Below are 22973 nucleotides of genomic sequence, written 5' to 3' on the forward strand. Positions count from 1 at the left end.
CGGAGCTTCCGAGTCCGAGCCCCGTCCTCCTGCCTTGGCAGGAGCCCTCCGAGAAGAAAGCGGAGCCGCGGAGCGGGACGGCGAGGCAAGAGCGAGGAAGAAGAGCGTCGGCTTCGCGCTCAAGAGGGGGCGGGAGAAAGGCCCTCTGGGCAAAGGCCCCTCCCCGGCATCCCCGGGGCAGGGATCCCCTAAGAGTCCGGCGGGCAGCTTCCAGCTGCGCCGGCCGGCTTGGCGCTGGGCGGACCTCCCTGTAAGCAGGGCTGGGTCCTTTGCTTTCCTTGGCGTTGGCCTTTTGCCATCGCGCTCCTCTGGCTGCCCGGAGAGCGGGCCAACCGCCCCGTAAGGAGGGGGAGAGTGCCCGCCTCCGCGCCCCGAGGGGGGAAACGGAGCTCTCCCGACCCCCAGCCCACCCTGTAAGCAGGGCAGGGCTTTTTCCCTTGGCACCTTTGGTGCCTGCTGGCGGCCCCTGGCCACAGTGACCCCCTGTAGTCGGGGTGTGTCACGGCCCGTGTCCCTCGCCCCTCAGCACGCCGAGGCCCTTCTGGCCCGTGCGCAGCCCGGGGGCAAGCCCGAGGCTCTCCTCTCCTGCTCGGCGGCAGGGCTGGCTCCCCACGGGTTGGCGCACAGAGCTTGCTCCCTCTTCTGGGACGTTCCCCCTTTGTGTCCTTGTCTTGTCGGTGTGAGTGAGCGAGCGAGCTGGTCCCTCCTGTAGCCCCCGTAGAGACGTAGGCAGCGTAGCGTAGACTTCCCAGGAGGGAAAGAGGGGCTCTGTGCAGCAACCGGGAGGCGCCCTCGAAGCCGGCGGGCGGAGAGGGGGCCCGGCCTTGCCCCTTCTTCCCCAGGACAGAGCGAAGCCCGTTAGTGGCGGTGCAGGCACCGTGACCCGCCTGTAGCCAGGGCCTGGGCGTGTGCCTGCGCTGCGGGGCTGCCTGTCCTGCTGGCGATGTGCCAGCGTGATCCCCCCAGCCCGTCCTCAGGGCTGGGGCCCTGTCCCCCCGGCCCTAGGCCGTCAGGCCACCGTTGGGAGTGCCGGGCCTCGGGGACGGCCCCGTAAGCGGGGCTTTGTGCGTCCCCCGTGCCCGGCGGGCGGTTGGAGGGACCCCCTGTAACCAGGCGGGTGTCCCGTGGGGTCCCCACCCTTTCACAGGCGTGGGGCTGGGCGTGTGCCCTCCCTGTCCTCGGGGGAAGGCCGAGCTCCGTGGCTCCCTGGGCGTGGACCCGCCTGTAAGCAGGGTCCGGGTCTGGGAGCCTTTGCGCTCCCTCAGCTGGCAGCCTGTGCGGGGCGACCGCCCCGTTAGCGGGGAGCGGGTCAGGTGCCCCCGAAGCGGAGAGGAGGAGCCTCCGTAGGCCTTTGGGCCCAGGGCCCCCCTGTAAGTCGGGGCCAGTGCCCTGGTGTCCCGGGCGCTTTTGGTCCAGGCAGCGGCCGGAGCCCCCTGTAAGCAGGGCGGCAGCCTCTTTGCCGCTGCTTGCCATGCCCAGCTGCCTTTGCCCAGAGGGCCCGGCTCCCCGCAGCGGGTGGGACTGCGCCCTGCGTCGCCGTGGTGAGTCCCAGTGAAGCTTGGAGAGTTTTGTGGAAGTGGGGGGGCCTGTGGGTGGGCGGGGAGGGGCTTGGAGATGGGCCTCCGGGGGCGCGGGGTCCGGGTGGCCTGCGTACGGAGGAGCCGGTGTTTCTCGGGCCCACCTGCCTCCTCCCGCCCCGGCAGAAGGCGTCGGAGAAGAGAGCGGAGGAGGCTTCGTGCGGGACGGCAGCGCCGACGCGGGAAGACGCCGCGATGAGAGCAGCTGAAGTCGGGGGGGGGGGTGGAGGTGTGGGGGTCCTGCGAGTGGGCGGGCGGGCGGTGGCTGGGGCAGCTGCCTCTGGGTCCTGCTTTCCTTCGGTGCAAGGACTCGGAGCTTCCGAGTCCGAGCCCCGTCCTCCTGCCTTGGCAGGAGCCCTCCGAGAAGAAAGCGGAGCCGCGGAGCGGGACGGCGAGGCAAGAGCGAGGAAGAAGAGCGTCGGCTTCGCGCTCAAGAGGGGGCGGGAGAAAGGCCCTCTGGGCAAAGGCCCCTCCCCGGCATCCCCGGGGCAGGGATCCCCTAAGAGTCCGGCGGGCAGCTTCCGGCTGCGCCGGCCGGCTTGGCGCTGGGCGGACCTCCCTGTAAGCAGGGCTGGGTCCTTTGCTTTCCTTGGCGTTGGCCTTTTGCCATCGCGCTCCTCTGGCTGCCCGGAGAGCGGGCCAACCGCCCCGTAAGGAGGGGGAGAGTGCCCGCCTCCGCGCCCGAGGGGGGAAACGGAGCTCTCCCGACCCCCAGCCCACCCTGTAAGCAGGGCAGGGCTTTTTCCCTTGGCACCTTTGGTGCCTGCTGGCGGCCCCTGGCCACAGTGACCCCCTGTAGTCGGGGTGTGTCACAGCCCGTGTCCCTCGCCCCTCAGCACGCCGAGGCCCTTCTGGCCCGTGCGCAGCCCGGGGGCAAGCCCGAGGCTCTCCTCTCCTGCTCGGCGGCAGGGCTGGCTCCCCACGGGTTGGCGCACAGAGCTTGCTCCTTCTTCTGGGACGTTCCCCCTTTGTGTCCTTGTCTTGTCGGTGTGAGTGAGCGAGCGAGCTGGTCCCTCCTGTAGCCCCCGTAGAGACGTAGGCAGCGTAGCGTAGACTTCCCAGGAGGGAAAGAGGGGCTCTGTGCAGCAACCGGGAGGCGCCCTCGAAGCCGGCGGGCGGAGAGGGGGCCCGGCCTTGCCCCTTCTTCCCCAGGACAGAGCGAAGCCCGTTAGTGGCGGTGCAGGCACCGTGACCCGCCTGTAGCCAGGGCCTGGGCGTGTGCCTGCGCTGCGGGGCTGCCTGTCCTGCTGGCGATGTGCCAGCGTGATCCCCCCAGCCCGTCCTCAGGGCTGGGGCCCTGTCCCCCCGGCCCTAGGCCGTCAGGCCACCGTTGGGAGTGCCGGGCCTCGGGGACGGCCCCGTAAGCGGGGCTTTGTGCGTCCCCCGTGCCCGGCGGGCGGTTGGAGGGACCCCCTGTAACCAGGCGGGTGTCCCGTGGGGTCCCCACCCTTTCACAGGCGTGGGGCTGGGCGTGTGCCCTCCCTGTCCTCGGGGGAAGGCCGAGCTCCGTGGCTCCCTGGGCGTGGACCCGCCTGTAAGCAGGGTCCGGGTCTGGGAGCCTTTGCGCTCCCTCAGCTGGCAGCCTGTGCGGGGCGACCGCCCCGTTAGCGGGGAGCGGGTCAGGTGCCCCCGAAGCGGAGAGGAGGAGCCTCCGTAGGCCTTTGGGCCCAGGGCCCCCCTGTAAGTCGGGGCCAGTGCCCTGGTGTCCCGGGCGCTTTTGGTCCAGGCAGCGGCCGGAGCCCCCTGTAAGCAGGGCGGCAGCCTCTTTGCCGCTGCTTGCCATGCCCAGCTGCCTTTGCCCAGAGGGCCCGGCTCCCCGCAGCGGGTGGGACTGCGCCGTGCGTCGCCGTGGTGAGTCCCAGTGAAGCTTGGAGAGTTTTGTGGAAGTGGGGGGGCCTGTGGGTGGGCGGGGAGGGGCTTGGAGATGGGCCTCCGGGGGCGCGGGGTCCGGGTGGCCTGCGTACGGAGGAGCCGGTGTTTCTCGGGCCCACCTGCCTCCTCCCGCCCCGGCAGAAGGCGTCGGAGAAGAGAGCGGAGGAGGCTTCGTGCGGGACGGCAGCGCCGACGCGGGAAGACGCCGCGATGAGAGCAGCTGAAGTCGGGGGGGGGGGGTGGAGGTGTGGGGGTCCTGCGAGTGGGCGGGCGGGCGGTGGCTGGGGCAGCTGCCTCTGGGTCCTGCTTTCCTTCGGTGCAAGGACTCGGAGCTTCCGAGTCCGAGCCCCGTCCTCCTGCCTTGGCAGGAGCCCTCCGAGAAGAAAGCGGAGCCGCGGAGCGGGACGGCGAGGCAAGAGCGAGGAAGAAGAGCGTCGGCTTCGCGCTCAAGAGGGGGCGGGAGAAAGGCCCTCTGGGCAAAGGCCCCTCCCCGGCATCCCCGGGGCAGGGATCCCCTAAGAGTCCGGCGGGCAGCTTCCGGCTGCGCCGGCCGGCTTGGCGCTGGGCGGACCTCCCTGTAAGCAGGGCTGGGTCCTTTGCTTTCCTTGGCGTTGGCCTTTTGCCATCGCGCTCCTCTGGCTGCCCGGAGAGCGGGCCAACCGCCCCGTAAGGAGGGGGAGAGTGCCCGCCTCCGCGCCCGAGGGGGGAAACGGAGCTCTCCCGACCCCCAGCCCACCCTGTAAGCAGGGCAGGGCTTTTTCCCTTGGCACCTTTGGTGCCTGCTGGCGGCCCCTGGCCACAGTGACCCCCTGTAGTCGGGGTGTGTCACGGCCCGTGTCCCTCGCCCCTCAGCACGCCGAGGCCCTTCTGGCCCGTGCGCAGCCCGGGGGCAAGCCCGAGGCTCTCCTCTCCTGCTCGGCGGCAGGGCTGGCTCCCCACGGGTTGGCGCACAGAGCTTGCTCCCTCTTCTGGGACGTTCCCCCTTTGTGTCCTTGTCTTGTCGGTGTGAGTGAGCGAGCGAGCTGGTCCCTCCTGTAGCCCCCGTAGAGACGTAGGCAGCGTAGCGTAGACTTCCCAGGAGGGAAAGAGGGGCTCTGTGCAGCAACCGGGAGGCGCCCTCGAAGCCGGCGGGCGGAGAGGGGGCCCGGCCTTGCCCCTTCTTCCCCAGGACAGAGCGAAGCCCGTTAGTGGCGGTGCAGGCACCGTGACCCGCCTGTAGCCAGGGCCTGGGCGTGTGCCTGCGCTGCGGGGCTGCCTGTCCTGCTGGCGATGTGCCAGCGTGATCCCCCCAGCCCGTCCTCAGGGCTGGGGCCCTGTCCCCCCGGCCCTAGGCCGTCAGGCCACCGTTGGGAGTGCCGGGCCTCGGGGACGGCCCCGTAAGCGGGGCTTTGTGCGTCCCCCGTGCCCGGCGGGCGGTTGGAGGGACCCCCTGTAACCAGGCGGGTGTCCCGTGGGGTCCCCACCCTTTCACAGGCGTGGGGCTGGGCGTGTGCCCTCCCTGTCCTCGGGGGAAGGCCGAGCTCCGTGGCTCCCTGGGCGTGGACCCGCCTGTAAGCAGGGTCCGGGTCTGGGAGCCTTTGCGCTCCCTCAGCTGGCAGCCTGTGCGGGGCGACCGCCCCGTTAGCGGGAGCGGGTCAGGTGCCCCCGAAGCGGAGAGGAGGAGCCTCCGTAGGCCTTTGGGCCCAGGGCCCCCCTGTAAGTCGGGGCCAGTGCCCTGGTGTCCCGGGCGCTTTTGGTCCAGGCAGCGGCCGGAGCCCCCTGTAAGCAGGGCGGCAGCCTCTTTGCCGCTGCTTGCCATGCCCCAGCTGCCTTTGCCCAGAGGGCCCGGCTCCCCGCAGCGGGTGGGACTGCGCCGTGCGTCGCCGTGGTGAGTCCCAGTGAAGCTTGGAGAGTTTTGTGGAAGTGGGGGGGCCTGTGGGTGGGCGGGGAGGGGCTTGGAGATGGGCCTCCGGGGGCGCGGGGTCCGGGTGGCCTGCGTACGGAGGAGCCGGTGTTTCTCGGGCCCACCTGCCTCCTCCCGCCCCGGCAGAAGGCGTCGGAGAAGAGAGCGGAGGAGGCTTCGTGCGGGACGGCAGCGCCGACGCGGGAAGACGCCGCGATGAGAGCAGCTGAAGTCGGGGGGGGGGGGTGGAGGTGTGGGGGTCCTGCGAGTGGGCGGGCGGGCGGTGGCTGGGGCAGCTGCCTCTGGGTCCTGCTTTCCTTCGGTGCAAGGACTCGGAGCTTCCGAGTCCGAGCCCCGTCCTCCTGCCTTGGCAGGAGCCCTCCGAGAAGAAAGCGGAGCCGCGGAGCGGGACGGCGAGGCAAGAGCGAGGAAGAAGAGCGTCGGCTTCGCGCTCAAGAGGGGGCGGGAGAAAGGCCCTCTGGGCAAAGGCCCCTCCCCGGCATCCCCGGGGCAGGGATCCCCTAAGAGTCCGGCGGGCAGCTTCCGGCTGCGCCGGCCGGCTTGGCGCTGGGCGGACCTCCCTGTAAGCAGGGCTGGGTCCTTTGCTTTCCTTGGCGTTGGCCTTTTGCCATCGCGCTCCTCTGGCTGCCCGGAGAGCGGGGCCAACCGCCCCGTAAGGAGGGGGAGAGTGCCCGCCTCCGCGCCCGAGGGGGGAAACGGAGCTCTCCCGACCCCCAGCCCACCCTGTAAGCAGGGCAGGGGCTTTTTCCCTTGGCACCTTTGGTGCCTGCTGGCGGCCCCTGGCCACAGTGACCCCCTGTAGTCGGGGTGTGTCACGGCCCGTGTCCCTCGCCCCTCAGCACGCCGAGGCCCTTCTGGCCCGTGCGCAGCCCGGGGGCAAGCCCGAGGCTCTCCTCTCCTGCTCGGCGGCAGGGCTGGCTCCCCACGGGTTGGCGCACAGAGCTTGCTCCTTCTTCTGGGACGTTCCCCCTTTGTGTCCTTGTCTTGTCGGTGTGAGTGAGCGAGCGAGCTGGTCCCTCCTGTAGCCCCCGTAGAGACGTAGGCAGCGTAGCGTAGACTTCCAGGAGGGAAAGAGGGGCTCTGTGCAGCAACCGGGGAGGCGCCCTCGAAGCCGGCGGGCGGAGAGGGGGGCCCGGCCTTGCCCCTTCTTCCCCAGGACAGAGCGAAGCCCGTTAGTGGCGGTGCAGGCACCGTGACCCGCCTGTAGCCAGGGCCTGGGCGTGTGCCTGCGCTGCGGGGCTGCCTGTCCTGCTGGCGATGTGCCAGCGTGATCCCCCCAGCCCGTCCTCAGGGCTGGGGCCCTGTCCCCCCGGCCCTAGGCCGTCAGGCCACCGTTGGGAGTGCCGGGCCTCGGGGACGGCCCCGTAAGCGGGGCTTTGTGCGTCCCCCGTGCCCGGCGGGCGGTTGGAGGGACCCCCCTGTAACCAGGCGGGTGTCCCGTGGGGTCCCCACCCTTTCACAGGCGTGGGGCTGGGCGTGTGCCCTCCCTGTCCTCGGGGGAAGGCCGAGCTCCGTGGCTCCCTGGGCGTGGACCCGCCTGTAAGCAGGGTCCGGGTCTGGGAGCCTTTGCGCTCCCTCAGCTGGCAGCCTGTGCGGGGCGACCGCCCCGTTAGCGGGGAGCGGGTCAGGTGCCCCCGAAGCGGAGAGGAGGAGCCTCCGTAGGCCTTTGGGCCCAGGGCCCCCCTGTAAGTCGGGGCCAGTGCCCTGGTGTCCCGGGCGCTTTTGGTCCAGGCAGCGGCCGGAGCCCCCTGTAAGCAGGGCGGCAGCCTCTTTGCCGCTGCTTGCCATGCCCAGCTGCCTTTGCCCAGAGGGCCCGGCTCCCCGCAGCGGGTGGGACTGCGCCGTGCGTCGCCGTGGTGAGTCCCAGTGAAGCTTGGAGAGTTTTGTGGAAGTGGGGGGGCCTGTGGGTGGGCGGGGAGGGGCTTGGAGATGGGCCTCCGGGGGCGCGGGGTCCGGGTGGCCTGCGTACGGAGGAGCCGGTGTTTCTCGGGCCCACCTGCCTCCTCCCGCCCCGGCAGAAGGCGTCGGAGAAGAGAGCGGAGGAGGCTTCGTGCGGGACGGCAGCGCCGACGCGGGAAGACGCCGCGATGAGAGCAGCTGAAGTCGGGGGGGGGGGGTGGAGGTGTGGGGGTCCTGCGAGTGGGCGGGCGGGCGGTGGCTGGGGCAGCTGCCTCTGGGTCCTGCTTTCCTTCGGTGCAAGGACTCGGAGCTTCCGAGTCCGAGCCCCGTCCTCCTGCCTTGGCAGGAGCCCTCCGAGAAGAAAGCGGAGCCGCGGAGCGGGACGGCGAGGCAAGAGCGAGGAAGAAGAGCGTCGGCTTCGCGCTCAAGAGGGGGCGGGAGAAAGGCCCTCTGGGCAAAGGCCCCTCCCCGGCATCCCCGGGGCAGGGATCCCCTAAGAGTCCGGCGGGCAGCTTCCGGCTGCGCCGGCCGGCTTGGCGCTGGGCGGACCTCCCTGTAAGCAGGGCTGGGTCCTTTGCTTTCCTTGGCGTTGGCCTTTTGCCATCGCGCTCCTCTGGCTGCCCGGAGAGCGGGCCAACCGCCCCGTAAGGAGGGGGAGAGTGCCCGCCTCCGCGCCCGAGGGGGGAAACGGAGCTCTCCCGACCCCCAGCCCACCCTGTAAGCAGGGCAGGGCTTTTTCCCTTGGCACCTTTGGTGCCTGCTGGCGGCCCCTGGCCACAGTGACCCCCTGTAGTCGGGGTGTGTCACGGCCCGTGTCCCTCGCCCCTCAGCACGCCGAGGCCCTTCTGGCCCGTGCGCAGCCCGGGGGCAAGCCCGAGGCTCTCCTCTCCTGCTCGGCGGCAGGGCTGGCTCCCCACGGGTTGGCGCACAGAGCTTGCTCCCTCTTCTGGGACGTTCCCCCTTTGTGTCCTTGTCTTGTCGGTGTGAGTGAGCGAGCGAGCTGGTCCCTCCTGTAGCCCCCGTAGAGACGTAGGCAGCGTAGCGTAGACTTCCCAGGAGGGAAAGAGGGGCTCTGTGCAGCAACCGGGAGGCGCCCTCGAAGCCGGCGGGCGGAGAGGGGGCCCGGCCTTGCCCCTTCTTCCCCAGGACAGAGCGAAGCCCGTTAGTGGCGGTGCAGGCACCGTGACCCGCCTGTAGCCAGGGCCTGGGCGTGTGCCTGCGCTGCGGGGCTGCCTGTCCTGCTGGCGATGTGCCAGCGTGATCCCCCCAGCCCGTCCTCAGGGCTGGGGCCCTGTCCCCCCGGCCCTAGGCCGTCAGGCCACCGTTGGGAGTGCCGGGCCTCGGGGACGGCCCCGTAAGCGGGGCTTTGTGCGTCCCCCGTGCCCGGCGGGCGGTTGGAGGGACCCCCTGTAACCAGGCGGGTGTCCCGTGGGGTCCCCACCCTTTCACAGGCGTGGGGCTGGGCGTGTGCCCTCCCTGTCCTCGGGGGAAGGCCGAGCTCCGTGGCTCCCTGGGCGTGGACCCGCCTGTAAGCAGGGTCCGGGTCTGGGAGCCTTTGCGCTCCCTCAGCTGGCAGCCTGTGCGGGGCGACCGCCCCGTTAGCGGGGAGCGGGTCAGGTGCCCCCGAAGCGGAGAGGAGGAGCCTCCGTAGGCCTTTGGGCCCAGGGCCCCCCTGTAAGTCGGGGCCAGTGCCCTGGTGTCCCGGGCGCTTTTGGTCCAGGCAGCGGCCGGAGCCCCCTGTAAGCAGGGCGGCAGCCTCTTTGCCGCTGCTTGCCATGCCCAGCTGCCTTTGCCCAGAGGGCCCGGCTCCCCGCAGCGGGTGGGACTGCGCCCTGCGTCGCCGTGGTGAGTCCCAGTGAAGCTTGGAGAGTTTTGTGGAAGTGGGGGGGCCTGTGGGTGGGCGGGGAGGGGCTTGGAGATGGGCCTCCGGGGGCGCGGGGTCCGGGTGGCCTGCGTACGGAGGAGCCGGTGTTTCTCGGGCCCACCTGCCTCCTCCCGCCCCGGCAGAAGGCGTCGGAGAAGAGAGCGGAGGAGGCTTCGTGCGGGACGGCAGCGCCGACGCGGGAAGACGCCGCGATGAGAGCAGCTGAAGTCGGGGGGGGGGGTGGAGGTGTGGGGGTCCTGCGAGTGGGCGGGCGGGCGGTGGCTGGGGCAGCTGCCTCTGGGTCCTGCTTTCCTTCGGTGCAAGGACTCGGAGCTTCCGAGTCCGAGCCCCGTCCTCCTGCCTTGGCAGGAGCCCTCCGAGAAGAAAGCGGAGCCGCGGAGCGGGACGGCGAGGCAAGAGCGAGGAAGAAGAGCGTCGGCTTCGCGCTCAAGAGGGGGCGGGAGAAAGGCCCTCTGGGCAAAGGCCCCTCCCCGGCATCCCCGGGGCAGGGATCCCCTAAGAGTCCGGCGGGCAGCTTCCGGCTGCGCCGGCCGGCTTGGCGCTGGGCGGACCTCCCTGTAAGCAGGGCTGGGTCCTTTGCTTTCCTTGGCGTTGGCCTTTTGCCATCGCGCTCCTCTGGCTGCCCGGAGAGCGGGCCAACCGCCCCGTAAGGAGGGGGAGAGTGCCCGCCTCCGCGCCCGAGGGGGGAAACGGAGCTCTCCCGACCCCCAGCCCACCCTGTAAGCAGGGCAGGGCTTTTTCCCTTGGCACCTTTGGTGCCTGCTGGCGGCCCCTGGCCACAGTGACCCCCTGTAGTCGGGGTGTGTCACAGCCCGTGTCCCTCGCCCCTCAGCACGCCGAGGCCCTTCTGGCCCGTGCGCAGCCCGGGGGCAAGCCCGAGGCTCTCCTCTCCTGCTCGGCGGCAGGGCTGGCTCCCCACGGGTTGGCGCACAGAGCTTGCTCCTTCTTCTGGGACGTTCCCCCTTTGTGTCCTTGTCTTGTCGGTGTGAGTGAGCGAGCGAGCTGGTCCCTCCTGTAGCCCCCGTAGAGACGTAGGCAGCGTAGCGTAGACTTCCCAGGAGGGAAAGAGGGGCTCTGTGCAGCAACCGGGAGGCGCCCTCGAAGCCGGCGGGCGGAGAGGGGGCCCGGCCTTGCCCCTTCTTCCCCAGGACAGAGCGAAGCCCGTTAGTGGCGGTGCAGGCACCGTGACCCGCCTGTAGCCAGGGCCTGGGCGTGTGCCTGCGCTGCGGGGCTGCCTGTCCTGCTGGCGATGTGCCAGCGTGATCCCCCCAGCCCGTCCTCAGGGCTGGGGCCCTGTCCCCCCGGCCCTAGGCCGTCAGGCCACCGTTGGGAGTGCCGGGCCTCGGGGACGGCCCCGTAAGCGGGGCTTTGTGCGTCCCCCGTGCCCGGCGGGCGGTTGGAGGGACCCCCTGTAACCAGGCGGGTGTCCCGTGGGGTCCCCACCCTTTCACAGGCGTGGGGCTGGGCGTGTGCCCTCCCTGTCCTCGGGGGAAGGCCGAGCTCCGTGGCTCCCTGGGCGTGGACCCGCCTGTAAGCAGGGTCCGGGTCTGGGAGCCTTTGCGCTCCCTCAGCTGGCAGCCTGTGCGGGGCGACCGCCCCGTTAGCGGGGAGCGGGTCAGGTGCCCCCGAAGCGGAGAGGAGGAGCCTCCGTAGGCCTTTGGGCCCAGGGCCCCCCTGTAAGTCGGGGCCAGTGCCCTGGTGTCCCGGGCGCTTTTGGTCCAGGCAGCGGCCGGAGCCCCCTGTAAGCAGGGCGGCAGCCTCTTTGCCGCTGCTTGCCATGCCCAGCTGCCTTTGCCCAGAGGGCCCGGCTCCCCGCAGCGGGTGGGACTGCGCCGTGCGTCGCCGTGGTGAGTCCCAGTGAAGCTTGGAGAGTTTTGTGGAAGTGGGGGGGCCTGTGGGTGGGCGGGGAGGGGCTTGGAGATGGGCCTCCGGGGGCGCGGGGTCCGGGTGGCCTGCGTACGGAGGAGCCGGTGTTTCTCGGGCCCACCTGCCTCCTCCCGCCCCGGCAGAAGGCGTCGGAGAAGAGAGCGGAGGAGGCTTCGTGCGGGACGGCAGCGCCGACGCGGGAAGACGCCGCGATGAGAGCAGCTGAAGTCGGGGGGGGGGGGTGGAGGTGTGGGGGTCCTGCGAGTGGGCGGGCGGGCGGTGGCTGGGGCAGCTGCCTCTGGGTCCTGCTTTCCTTCGGTGCAAGGACTCGGAGCTTCCGAGTCCGAGCCCCGTCCTCCTGCCTTGGCAGGAGCCCTCCGAGAAGAAAGCGGAGCCGCGGAGCGGGACGGCGAGGCAAGAGCGAGGAAGAAGAGCGTCGGCTTCGCGCTCAAGAGGGGGCGGGAGAAAGGCCCTCTGGGCAAAGGCCCCTCCCCGGCATCCCCGGGGCAGGGATCCCCTAAGAGTCCGGCGGGCAGCTTCCGGCTGCGCCGGCCGGCTTGGCGCTGGGCGGACCTCCCTGTAAGCAGGGCTGGGTCCTTTGCTTTCCTTGGCGTTGGCCTTTTGCCATCGCGCTCCTCTGGCTGCCCGGAGAGCGGGCCAACCGCCCCGTAAGGAGGGGGAGAGTGCCCGCCTCCGCGCCCGAGGGGGGAAACGGAGCTCTCCCGACCCCCAGCCCACCCTGTAAGCAGGGCAGGGCTTTTTCCCTTGGCACCTTTGGTGCCTGCTGGCGGCCCCTGGCCACAGTGACCCCCTGTAGTCGGGGTGTGTCACGGCCCGTGTCCCTCGCCCCTCAGCACGCCGAGGCCCTTCTGGCCCGTGCGCAGCCCGGGGGCAAGCCCGAGGCTCTCCTCTCCTGCTCGGCGGCAGGGCTGGCTCCCCACGGGTTGGCGCACAGAGCTTGCTCCCTCTTCTGGGACGTTCCCCCTTTGTGTCCTTGTCTTGTCGGTGTGAGTGAGCGAGCGAGCTGGTCCCTCCTGTAGCCCCCGTAGAGACGTAGGCAGCGTAGCGTAGACTTCCCAGGAGGGAAAGAGGGGCTCTGTGCAGCAACCGGGAGGCGCCCTCGAAGCCGGCGGGCGGAGAGGGGGCCCGGCCTTGCCCCTTCTTCCCCAGGACAGAGCGAAGCCCGTTAGTGGCGGTGCAGGCACCGTGACCCGCCTGTAGCCAGGGCCTGGGCGTGTGCCTGCGCTGCGGGGCTGCCTGTCCTGCTGGCGATGTGCCAGCGTGATCCCCCCAGCCCGTCCTCAGGGCTGGGGCCCTGTCCCCCCGGCCCTAGGCCGTCAGGCCACCGTTGGGAGTGCCGGGCCTCGGGGACGGCCCCGTAAGCGGGGCTTTGTGCGTCCCCCGTGCCCGGCGGGCGGTTGGAGGGACCCCCTGTAACCAGGCGGGTGTCCCGTGGGGTCCCCACCCTTTCACAGGCGTGGGGCTGGGCGTGTGCCCTCCCTGTCCTCGGGGGAAGGCCGAGCTCCGTGGCTCCCTGGGCGTGGACCCGCCTGTAAGCAGGGTCCGGGTCTGGGAGCCTTTGCGCTCCCTCAGCTGGCAGCCTGTGCGGGGCGACCGCCCCGTTAGCGGGGAGCGGGTCAGGTGCCCCCGAAGCGGAGAGGAGGAGCCTCCGTAGGCCTTTGGGCCCAGGGCCCCCCTGTAAGTCGGGGCCAGTGCCCTGGTGTCCCGGGCGCTTTTGGTCCAGGCAGCGGCCGGAGCCCCCTGTAAGCAGGGCGGCAGCCTCTTTGCCGCTGCTTGCCATGCCCAGCTGCCTTTGCCCAGAGGGCCCGGCTCCCCGCAGCGGGTGGGACTGCGCCCTGCGTCGCCGTGGTGAGTCCCAGTGAAGCTTGGAGAGTTTTGTGGAAGTGGGGGGGCCTGTGGGTGGGCGGGGAGGGGCTTGGAGATGGGCCTCCGGGGGCGCGGGGTCCGGGTGGCCTGCGTACGGAGGAGCCGGTGTTTCTCGGGCCCACCTGCCTCCTCCCGCCCCGGCAGAAGGCGTCGGAGAAGAGAGCGGAGGAGGCTTCGTGCGGGACGGCAGCGCCGACGCGGGAAGACGCCGCGATGAGAGCAGCTGAAGTCGGGGGGGGGGGTGGAGGTGTGGGGGTCCTGCGAGTGGGCGGGCGGGCGGTGGCTGGGGCAGCTGCCTCTGGGTCCTGCTTTCCTTCGGTGCAAGGACTCGGAGCTTCCGAGTCCGAGCCCCGTCCTCCTGCCTTGGCAGGAGCCCTCCGAGAAGAAAGCGGAGCCGCGGAGCGGGACGGCGAGGCAAGAGCGAGGAAGAAGAGCGTCGGCTTCGCGCTCAAGAGGGGGCGGGAGAAAGGCCCTCTGGGCAAAGGCCCCTCCCCGGCATCCCCGGGGCAGGGATCCCCTAAGAGTCCGGCGGGCAGCTTCCGGCTGCGCCGGCCGGCTTGGCGCTGGGCGGACCTCCCTGTAAGCAGGGCTGGGTCCTTTGCTTTCCTTGGCGTTGGCCTTTTGCCATCGCGCTCCTCTGGCTGCCCGGAGAGCGGGCCAACCGCCCCGTAAGGAGGGGGAGAGTGCCCGCCTCCGCGCCCGAGGGGGGAAACGGAGCTCTCCCGACCCCCAGCCCACCCTGTAAGCAGGGCAGGGCTTTTTCCCTTGGCACCTTTGGTGCCTGCTGGCGGCCCCTGGCCACAGTGACCCCCTGTAGTCGGGGTGTGTCACGGCCCGTGTCCCTCGCCCCTCAGCACGCCGAGGCCCTTCTGGCCCGTGCGCAGCCCGGGGGCAAGCCCGAGGCTCTCCTCTCCTGCTCGGCGGCAGGGCTGGCTCCCCACGGGTTGGCGCACAGAGCTTGCTCCTTCTTCTGGGACGTTCCCCCTTTGTGTCCTTGTCTTGTCGGTGTGAGTGAGCGAGCGAGCTGGTCCCTCCTGTAGCCCCCGTAGAGACGTAGGCAGCGTAGCGTAGACTTCCCAGGAGGGAAAGAGGGGCTCTGTGCAGCAACCGGGAGGCGCCCTCGAAGCCGGCGGGCGGAGAGGGGGCCCGGCCTTGCCCCTTCTTCCCCAGGACAGAGCGAAGCCCGTTAGTGGCGGTGCAGGCACCGTGACCCGCCTGTAGCCAGGGCCTGGGCGTGTGCCTGCGCTGCGGGGCTGCCTGTCCTGCTGGCGATGTGCCAGCGTGATCCCCCCAGCCCGTCCTCAGGGCTGGGGCCCTGTCCCCCCGGCCCTAGGCCGTCAGGCCACCGTTGGGAGTGCCGGGCCTCGGGGACGGCCCCGTAAGCGGGGCTTTGTGCGTCCCCCGTGCCCGGCGGGCGGTTGGAGGGACCCCCTGTAACCAGGCGGGTGTCCCGTGGGGTCCCCACCCTTTCACAGGCGTGGGGCTGGGCGTGTGCCCTCCCTGTCCTCGGGGGAAGGCCGAGCTCCGTGGCTCCCTGGGCGTGGACCCGCCTGTAAGCAGGGTCCGGGTCTGGGAGCCTTTGCGCTCCCTCAGCTGGCAGCCTGTGCGGGGCGACCGCCCCGTTAGCGGGGAGCGGGTCAGGTGCCCCCGAAGCGGAGAGGAGGAGCCTCCGTAGGCCTTTGGGCCCAGGGCCCCCCTGTAAGTCGGGGCCAGTGCCCTGGTGTCCCGGGCGCTTTTGGTCCAGGCAGCGGCCGGAGCCCCCTGTAAGCAGGGCGGCAGCCTCTTTGCCGCTGCTTGCCATGCCCAGCTGCCTTTGCCCAGAGGGCCCGGCTCCCCGCAGCGGGTGGGACTGCGCCGTGCGTCGCCGTGGTGAGTCCCAGTGAAGCTTGGAGAGTTTTGTGGAAGTGGGGGGGCCTGTGGGTGGGCGGGGAGGGGCTTGGAGATGGGCCTCCGGGGGCGCGGGGTCCGGGTGGCCTGCGTACGGAGGAGCCGGTGTTTCTCGGGCCCACCTGCCTCCTCCCGCCCCGGCAGAAGGCGTCGGAGAAGAGAGCGGAGGAGGCTTCGTGCGGGACGGCAGCGCCGACGCGGGAAGACGCCGCGATGAGAGCAGCTGAAGTCGGGGGGGGGGGTGGAGGTGTGGGGGTCCTGCGAGTGGGCGGGCGGGCGGTGGCTGGGGCAGCTGCCTCTGGGTCCTGCTTTCCTTCGGTGCAAGGACTCGGAGCTTCCGAGTCCGAGCCCCGTCCTCCTGCCTTGGCAGGAGCCCTCCGAGAAGAAAGCGGAGCCGCGGAGCGGGACGGCGAGGCAAGAGCGAGGAAGAAGAGCGTCGGCTTCGCGCTCAAGAGGGGGCGGGAGAAAGGCCCTCTGGGCAAAGGCCCCTCCCCGGCATCCCCGGGGCAGGGATCCCCTAAGAGTCCGGCGGGCAGCTTCCGGCTGCGCCGGCCGGCTTGGCGCTGGGCGGACCTCCCTGTAAGCAGGGCTGGGTCCTTTGCTTTCCTTGGCGTTGGCCTTTTGCCATCGCGCTCCTCTGGCTGCCCGGAGAGCGGGCCAACCGCCCCGTAAGGAGGGGGAGAGTGCCCGCCTCCACGCCCGAGGGGGGAAACGGAGCTCTCCCGACCCCCAGCCCACCCTGTAAGCAGGGCAGGGCTTTTTCCCTTGGCACCTTTGGTGCCTGCTGGCGGCCCCTGGCCACAGTGACCCCCTGTAGTCGGGGTGTGTCACGGCCCGTGTCCCTCGCCCCTCAGCACGCCGAGGCCCTTCTGGCCCGTGCGCAGCCCGGGGGCAAGCCCGAGGCTCTCCTCTCCTGCTCGGCGGCAGGGCTGGCTCCCCACGGGTTGGCGCACAGAGCTTGCTCCCTCTTCTGGGACGTTCCCCCTTTGTGTCCTTGTCTTGTCGGTGTGAGTGAGCGAGCGAGCTGGTCCCTCCTGTAGCCCCCGTAGAGACGTAGGCAGCGTAGCGTAGACTTCCCAGGAGGGAAAGAGGGGCTCTGTGCAGCAACCGGGAGGCGCCCTCGAAGCCGGCGGGCGGAGAGGGGGCCCGGCCTTGCCCCTTCTTCCCCAGGACAGAGCGAAGCCCGTTAGTGGCGGTGCAGGCACCGTGACCCGCCTGTAGCCAGGGCCTGGGCGTGTGCCTGCGCTGCGGGGCTGCCTGTCCTGCTGGCGATGTGCCAGCGTGATCCCCCCAGCCCGTCCTCAGGGCTGGGGCCCTGTCCCCCCGGCCCTAGGCCGTCAGGCCACCGTTGGGAGTGCCGGGCCTCGGGGACGGCCCCGTAAGCGGGGCTTTGTGCGTCCCCCGTGCCCGGCGGGCGGTTGGAGGGACCCCCTGTAACCAGGCGGGTGTCCCGTGGGGTCCCCACCCTTTCACAGGCGTGGGGCTGGGCGTGTGCCCTCCCTGTCCTCGGGGGAAGGCCGAGCTCCGTGGCTCCCTGGGCGTGGACCCGCCTGTAAGCAGGGTCCGGGTCTGGGAGCCTTTGCGCTCCCTCAGCTGGCAGCCTGTGCGGGGCGACCGCCCCGTTAGCGGGGAGCGGGTCAGGTGCCCCCGAAGCGGAGAGGAGGAGCCTCCGTAGGCCTTTGGGCCCAGGGCCCCCCCTGTAAGTCGGGGCCAGTGCCCTGGTGTCCCGGGCGCTTTTGGTCCAGGCAGCGGCCGGAGCCCCCTGTAAGCAGGGCGGCAGCCTCTTTGCCGCTGCTTGCCATGCCCAGCTGCCTTTGCCCAGAGGGCCCGGCTCCCCGCAGCGGGTGGGACTGCGCCGTGCGTCGCCGTGGTGAGTCCCAGTGAAGCTTGGAGAGTTTTGTGGAAGTGGGGGGGCCTGTGGGTGGGCGGGGAGGGGCTTGGAGATGGGCCTCCGGGGGCGCGGGGTCCGGGTGGCCTGCGTACGGAGGAGCCGGTGTTTCTCGGGCCCACCTGCCTCCTCCCGCCCCGGCAGAAGGCGTCGGAGAAGAGAGCGGAGGAGGCTTCGTGCGGGACGGCAGCGCCGACGCGGGAAGACGCCGCGATGAGAGCAGCTGAAGTCGGGGGGGGGGGTGGAGGTGTGGGGGTCCTGCGAGTGGGCGGGCGGGCGGTGGCTGGGGCAGCTGCCTCTGGGTCCTGCTTTCCTTCGGTGCAAGGACTCGGAGCTTCCGAGTCCGAGCCCCGTCCTCCTGCCTTGGCAGGAGCCCTCCGAGAAGAAAGCGGAGCCGCGGAGCGGGACGGCGAGGCAAGAGCGAGGAAGAAGAGCGTCGGCTTCGCGCTCAAGAGGGGGCGGGAGAAAGGCCCTCTGGGCAAAGGCCCCTCCCCGGCATCCCCGGGGCAGGGATCCCCTAAGAGTCCGGCGGGCAGCTTCCGGCTGCGCCGGCCGGCTTGGCGCTGGGCGGACCTCCCTGTAAGCAGGGCTGGGTCCTTTGCTTTCCTTGGCGTTGGCCTTTTGCCATCGCGCTCCTCTGGCTGCCCGGAGAGCGGGCCAACCGCCCCGTAAGGAGGGGGAGAGTGCCCGCCTCCGCGCCCGAGGGGGGAAACGGAGCTCTCCCGACCCCCAGCCCACCCTGTAAGCAGGGCAGGGCTTTTTCCCTTGGCACCTTTGGTGCCTGCTGGCGGCCCCTGGCCACAGTGACCCCCTGTAGTCGGGGTGTGTCACGGCCCGTGTCCCTCGCCCCTCAGCACGCCGAGGCCCTTCTGGCCCGTGCGCAGCCCGGGGGCAAGCCCGAGGCTCTCCTCTCCTGCTCGGCGGCAGGGCTGGCTCCCCACGGGTTGGCGCACAGAGCTTGCTCCCTCTTCTGGGACGTTCCCCCTTTGTGTCCTTGTCTTGTCGGTGTGAGTGAGCGAGCGAGCTGGTCCCTCCTGTAGCCCCCGTAGAGACGTAGGCAGCGTAGCGTAGACTTCCCAGGAGGGAAAGAGGGGCTCTGTGCAGCAACCGGGAGGCGCCCTCGAAGCCGGCGGGCGGAGAGGGGGCCCGGCCTTGCCCCTTCTTCCCCAGGACAGAGCGAAGCCCGTTAGTGGCGGTGCAGGCACCGTGACCCGCCTGTAGCCAGGGCCTGGGCGTGTGCCTGCGCTGCGGGGCTGCCTGTCCTGCTGGCGATGTGCCAGCGTGATCCCCCCAGCCCGTCCTCAGGGCTGGGGCCCTGTCCCCCCGGCCCTAGGCCGTCAGGCCACCGTTGGGAGTGCCGGGCCTCGGGGACGGCCCCGTAAGCGGGGCTTTGTGCGTCCCCCGTGCCCGGCGGGCGGTTGGAGGGACCCCCTGTAACCAGGCGGGTGTCCCGTGGGGTCCCCACCCTTTCACAGGCGTGGGGCTGGGCGTGTGCCCTCCCTGTCCTCGGGGGAAGGCCGAGCTCCGTGGCTCCCTGGGCGTGGACCCGCCTGTAAGCAGGGTCCGGGTCTGGGAGCCTTTGCGCTCCCTCAGCTGGCAGCCTGTGCGGGGCGACCGCCCCGTTAGCGGGGAGCGGGTCAGGTGCCCCCGAAGCGGAGAGGAGGAGCCTCCGTAGGCCTTTGGGCCCAGGGCCCCCCTGTAAGTCGGGGCCAGTGCCCTGGTGTCCCGGGCGCTTTTGGTCCAGGCAGCGGCCGGAGCCCCCTGTAAGCAGGGCGGCAGCCTCTTTGCCGCTGCTTGCCATGCCCAGCTGCCTTTGCCCAGAGGGCCCGGCTCCCCGCAGCGGGTGGGACTGCGCCGTGCGTCGCCGTGGTGAGTCCCAGTGAAGCTTGGAGAGTTTTGTGGAAGTGGGGGGGCCTGTGGGTGGGCGGGGAGGGGCTTGGAGATGGGCCTCCGGGGGCGCGGGGTCCGGGTGGCCTGCGTACGGAGGAGCCGGTGTTTCTCGGGCCCACCTGCCTCCTCCCGCCCCGGCAGAAGGCGTCGGAGAAGAGAGCGGAGGAGGCTTCGTGCGGGACGGCAGCGCCGACGCGGGAAGACGCCGCGATGAGAGCAGCTGAAGTCGGGGGGGGGGGTGGAGGTGTGGGGGTCCTGCGAGTGGGCGGGCGGGCGGTGGCTGGGGCAGCTGCCTCTGGGTCCTGCTTTCCTTCGGTGCAAGGACTCGGAGCTTCCGAGTCCGAGCCCCGTCCTCCTGCCTTGGCAGGAGCCCTCCGAGAAGAAAGCGGAGCCGCGGAGCGGGACGGCGAGGCAAGAGCGAGGAAGAAGAGCGTCGGCTTCGCGCTCAAGAGGGGGCGGGAGAAAGGCCCTCTGGGCAAAGGCCCCTCCCCGGCATCCCCGGGGCAGGGATCCCCTAAGAGTCCGGCGGGCAGCTTCCGGCTGCGCCGGCCGGCTTGGCGCTGGGCGGACCTCCCTGTAAGCAGGGCTGGGTCCTTTGCTTTCCTTGGCGTTGGCCTTTTGCCATCGCGCTCCTCTGGCTGCCCGGAGAGCGGGCCAACCGCCCCGTAAGGAGGGGGAGAGTGCCCGCCTCCGCGCCCGAGGGGGGAAACGGAGCTCTCCCGACCCCCAGCCCACCCTGTAAGCAGGGCAGGGCTTTTTCCCTTGGCACCTTTGGTGCCTGCTGGCGGCCCCTGGCCACAGTGACCCCCTGTAGTCGGGGTGTGTCACGGCCCGTGTCCCTCGCCCCTCAGCACGCCGAGGCCCTTCTGGCCCGTGCGCAGCCCGGGGGCAAGCCCGAGGCTCTCCTCTCCTGCTCGGCGGCAGGGCTGGCTCCCCACGGGTTGGCGCACAGAGCTTGCTCCCTCTTCTGGGACGTTCCCCCTTTGTGTCCTTGTCTTGTCGGTGTGAGTGAGCGAGCGAGCTGGTCCCTCCTGTAGCCCCCGTAGAGACGTAGGCAGCGTAGCGTAGACTTCCCAGGAGGGAAAGAGGGGCTCTGTGCAGCAACCGGGAGGCGCCCTCGAAGCCGGCGGGCGGAGAGGGGGCCCGGCCTTGCCCCTTCTTCCCCAGGACAGAGCGAAGCCCGTTAGTGGCGGTGCAGGCACCGTGACCCGCCTGTAGCCAGGGCCTGGGCGTGTGCCTGCGCTGCGGGGCTGCCTGTCCTGCTGGCGATGTGCCAGCGTGATCCCCCCAGCCCGTCCTCAGGGCTGGGGCCCTGTCCCCCCGGCCCTAGGCCGTCAGGCCACCGTTGGGAGTGCCGGGCCTCGGGGACGGCCCCGTAAGCGGGGCTTTGTGCGTCCCCCGTGCCCGGCGGGCGGTTGGAGGGACCCCCTGTAACCAGGCGGGTGTCCCGTGGGGTCCCCACCCTTTCACAGGCGTGGGGCTGGGCGTGTGCCCTCCCTGTCCTCGGGGGAAGGCCGAGCTCCGTGGCTCCCTGGGCGTGGACCCGCCTGTAAGCAGGGTCCGGGTCTGGGAGCCTTTGCGCTCCCTCAGCTGGCAGCCTGTGCGGGGCGACCGCCCCGTTAGCGGGGAGCGGGTCAGGTGCCCCCGAAGCGGAGAGGAGGAGCCTCCGTAGGCCTTTGGGCCCAGGGCCCCCCTGTAAGTCGGGGCCAGTGCCCTGGTGTCCCGGGCGCTTTTGGTCCAGGCAGCGGCCGGAGCCCCCTGTAAGCAGGGCGGCAGCCTCTTTGCCGCTGCTTGCCATGCCCAGCTGCCTTTGCCCAGAGGGCCCGGCTCCCCGCAGCGGGTGGGACTGCGCCGTGCGTCGCCGTGGTGAGTCCCAGTGAAGCTTGGAGAGTTTTGTGGAAGTGGGGGGGCCTGTGGGTGGGCGGGGAGGGGCTTGGAGATGGGCCTCCGGGGGCGCGGGGTCCGGGTGGCCTGCGTACGGAGGAGCCGGTGTTTCTCGGGCCCACCTGCCTCCTCCCGCCCCGGCAGAAGGCGTCGGAGAAGAGAGCGGAGGAGGCTTCGTGCGGGACGGCAGCGCCGACGCGGGAAGACGCCGCGATGAGAGCAGCTGAAGTCGGGGGGGGGGGTGGAGGTGTGGGGGTCCTGCGAGTGGGCGGGCGGGCGGTGGCTGGGGCAGCTGCCTCTGGGTCCTGCTTTCCTTCGGTGCAAGGACTCGGAGCTTCCGAGTCCGAGCCCCGTCCTCCTGCCTTGGCAGGAGCCCTCCGAGAAGAAAGCGGAGCCGCGGAGCGGGACGGCGAGGCAAGAGCGAGGAAGAAGAGCGTCGGCTTCGCGCTCAAGAGGGGGCGGGAGAAAGGCCCTCTGGGCAAAGGCCCCTCCCCGGCATCCCCGGGGCAGGGATCCCCTAAGAGTCCGGCGGGCAGCTTCCGGCTGCGCCGGCCGGCTTGGCGCTGGGCGGACCTCCCTGTAAGCAGGGCTGGGTCCTTTGCTTTCCTTGGCGTTGGCCTTTTGCCATCGCGCTCCTCTGGCTGCCCGGAGAGCGGGCCAACCGCCCCGTAAGGAGGGGGAGAGTGCCCGCCTCCGCGCCCGAGGGGGGAAACGGAGCTCTCCCGACCCCCAGCCCACCCTGTAAGCAGGGCAGGGCTTTTTCCCTTGGCACCTTTGGTGCCTGCTGGCGGCCCCTGGCCACAGTGACCCCCTGTAGTCGGGGTGTGTCACGGCCCGTGTCCCTCGCCCCTCAGCACGCCGAGGCCCTTCTGGCCCGTGCGCAGCCCGGGGGCAAGCCCGAGGCTCTCCTCTCCTGCTCGGCGGCAGGGCTGGCTCCCCACGGGTTGGCGCACAGAGCTTGCTCCCTCTTCTGGGACGTTCCCCCTTTGTGTCCTTGTCTTGTCGGTGTGAGTGAGCGAGCGAGCTGGTCCCTCCTGTAGCCCCCGTAGAGACGTAGGCAGCGTAGCGTAGACTTCCCAGGAGGGAAAGAGGGGCTCTGTGCAGCAACCGGGAGGCGCCCTCGAAGCCGGCGGGCGGAGAGGGGGCCCGGCCTTGCCCCTTCTTCCCCAGGACAGAGCGAAGCCCGTTAGTGGCGGTGCAGGCACCGTGACCCGCCTGTAGCCAGGGCCTGGGCGTGTGCCTGCGCTGCGGGGCTGCCTGTCCTGCTGGCGATGTGCCAGCGTGATCCCCCCAGCCCGTCCTCAGGGCTGGGGCCCTGTCCCCCCGGCCCTAGGCCGTCAGGCCACCGTTGGGAGTGCCGGGCCTCGGGGACGGCCCCGTAAGCGGGGCTTTGTGCGTCCCCCGTGCCCGGCGGGCGGTTGGAGGGACCCCCTGTAACCAGGCGGGTGTCCCGTGGGGTCCCCACCCTTTCACAGGCGTGGGGCTGGGCGTGTGCCCTCCCTGTCCTCGGGGGAAGGCCGAGCTCCGTGGCTCCCTGGGCGTGGACCCGCCTGTAAGCAGGGTCCGGGTCTGGGAGCCTTTGCGCTCCCTCAGCTGGCAGCCTGTGCGGGGCGACCGCCCCGTTAGCGGGGAGCGGGTCAGGTGCCCCCGAAGCGGAGAGGAGGAGCCTCCGTAGGCCTTTGGGCCCAGGGCCCCCCTGTAAGTCGGGGCCAGTGCCCTGGTGTCCCGGGCGCTTTTGGTCCAGGCAGCGGCCGGAGCCCCCTGTAAGCAGGGCGGCAGCCTCTTTGCCGCTGCTTGCCATGCCCAGCTGCCTTTGCCCAGAGGGCCCGGCTCCCCGCAGCGGGTGGGACTGCGCCGTGCGTCGCCGTGGTGAGTCCCAGTGAAGCTTGGAGAGTTTTGTGGAAGTGGGGGGGCCTGTGGGTGGGCGGGGAGGGGCTTGGAGATGGGCCTCCGGGGGCGCGGGGTCCGGGTGGCCTGCGTACGGAGGAGCCGGTGTTTCTCGGGCCCACCTGCCTCCTCCCGCCCCGGCAGAAGGCGTCGGAGAAGAGAGCGGAGGAGGCTTCGTGCGGGACGGCAGCGCCGACGCGGGAAGACGCCGCGATGAGAGCAGCTGAAGTCGGGGGGGGGGGTGGAGGTGTGGGGGTCCTGCGAGTGGGCGGGCGGGCGGTGGCTGGGGCAGCTGCCTCTGGGTCCTGCTTTCCTTCGGTGCAAGGACTCGGAGCTTCCGAGTCCGAGCCCCGTCCTCCTGCCTTGGCAGGAGCCCTCCGAGAAGAAAGCGGAGCCGCGGAGCGGGACGGCGAGGCAAGAGCGAGGAAGAAGAGCGTCGGCTTCGCGCTCAAGAGGGGGCGGGAGAAAGGCCCTCTGGGCAAAGGCCCCTCCCCGGCATCCCCGGGGCAGGGATCCCCTAAGAGTCCGGCGGGCAGCTTCCGGCTGCGCCGGCCGGCTTGGCGCTGGGCGGACCTCCCTGTAAGCAGGGCTGGGTCCTTTGCTTTCCTTGGCGTTGGCCTTTTGCCATCGCGCTCCTCTGGCTGCCCG

Source organism: Manacus candei, unplaced genomic scaffold (genome assembly GCF_025592945.1).
Source record: "Manacus candei isolate 608988 ecotype Guabito, Panama unplaced genomic scaffold, ASM2559294v1 h1tg000077l, whole genome shotgun sequence".
NCBI lineage: Eukaryota > Metazoa > Chordata > Aves > Passeriformes > Pipridae > Manacus > Manacus candei.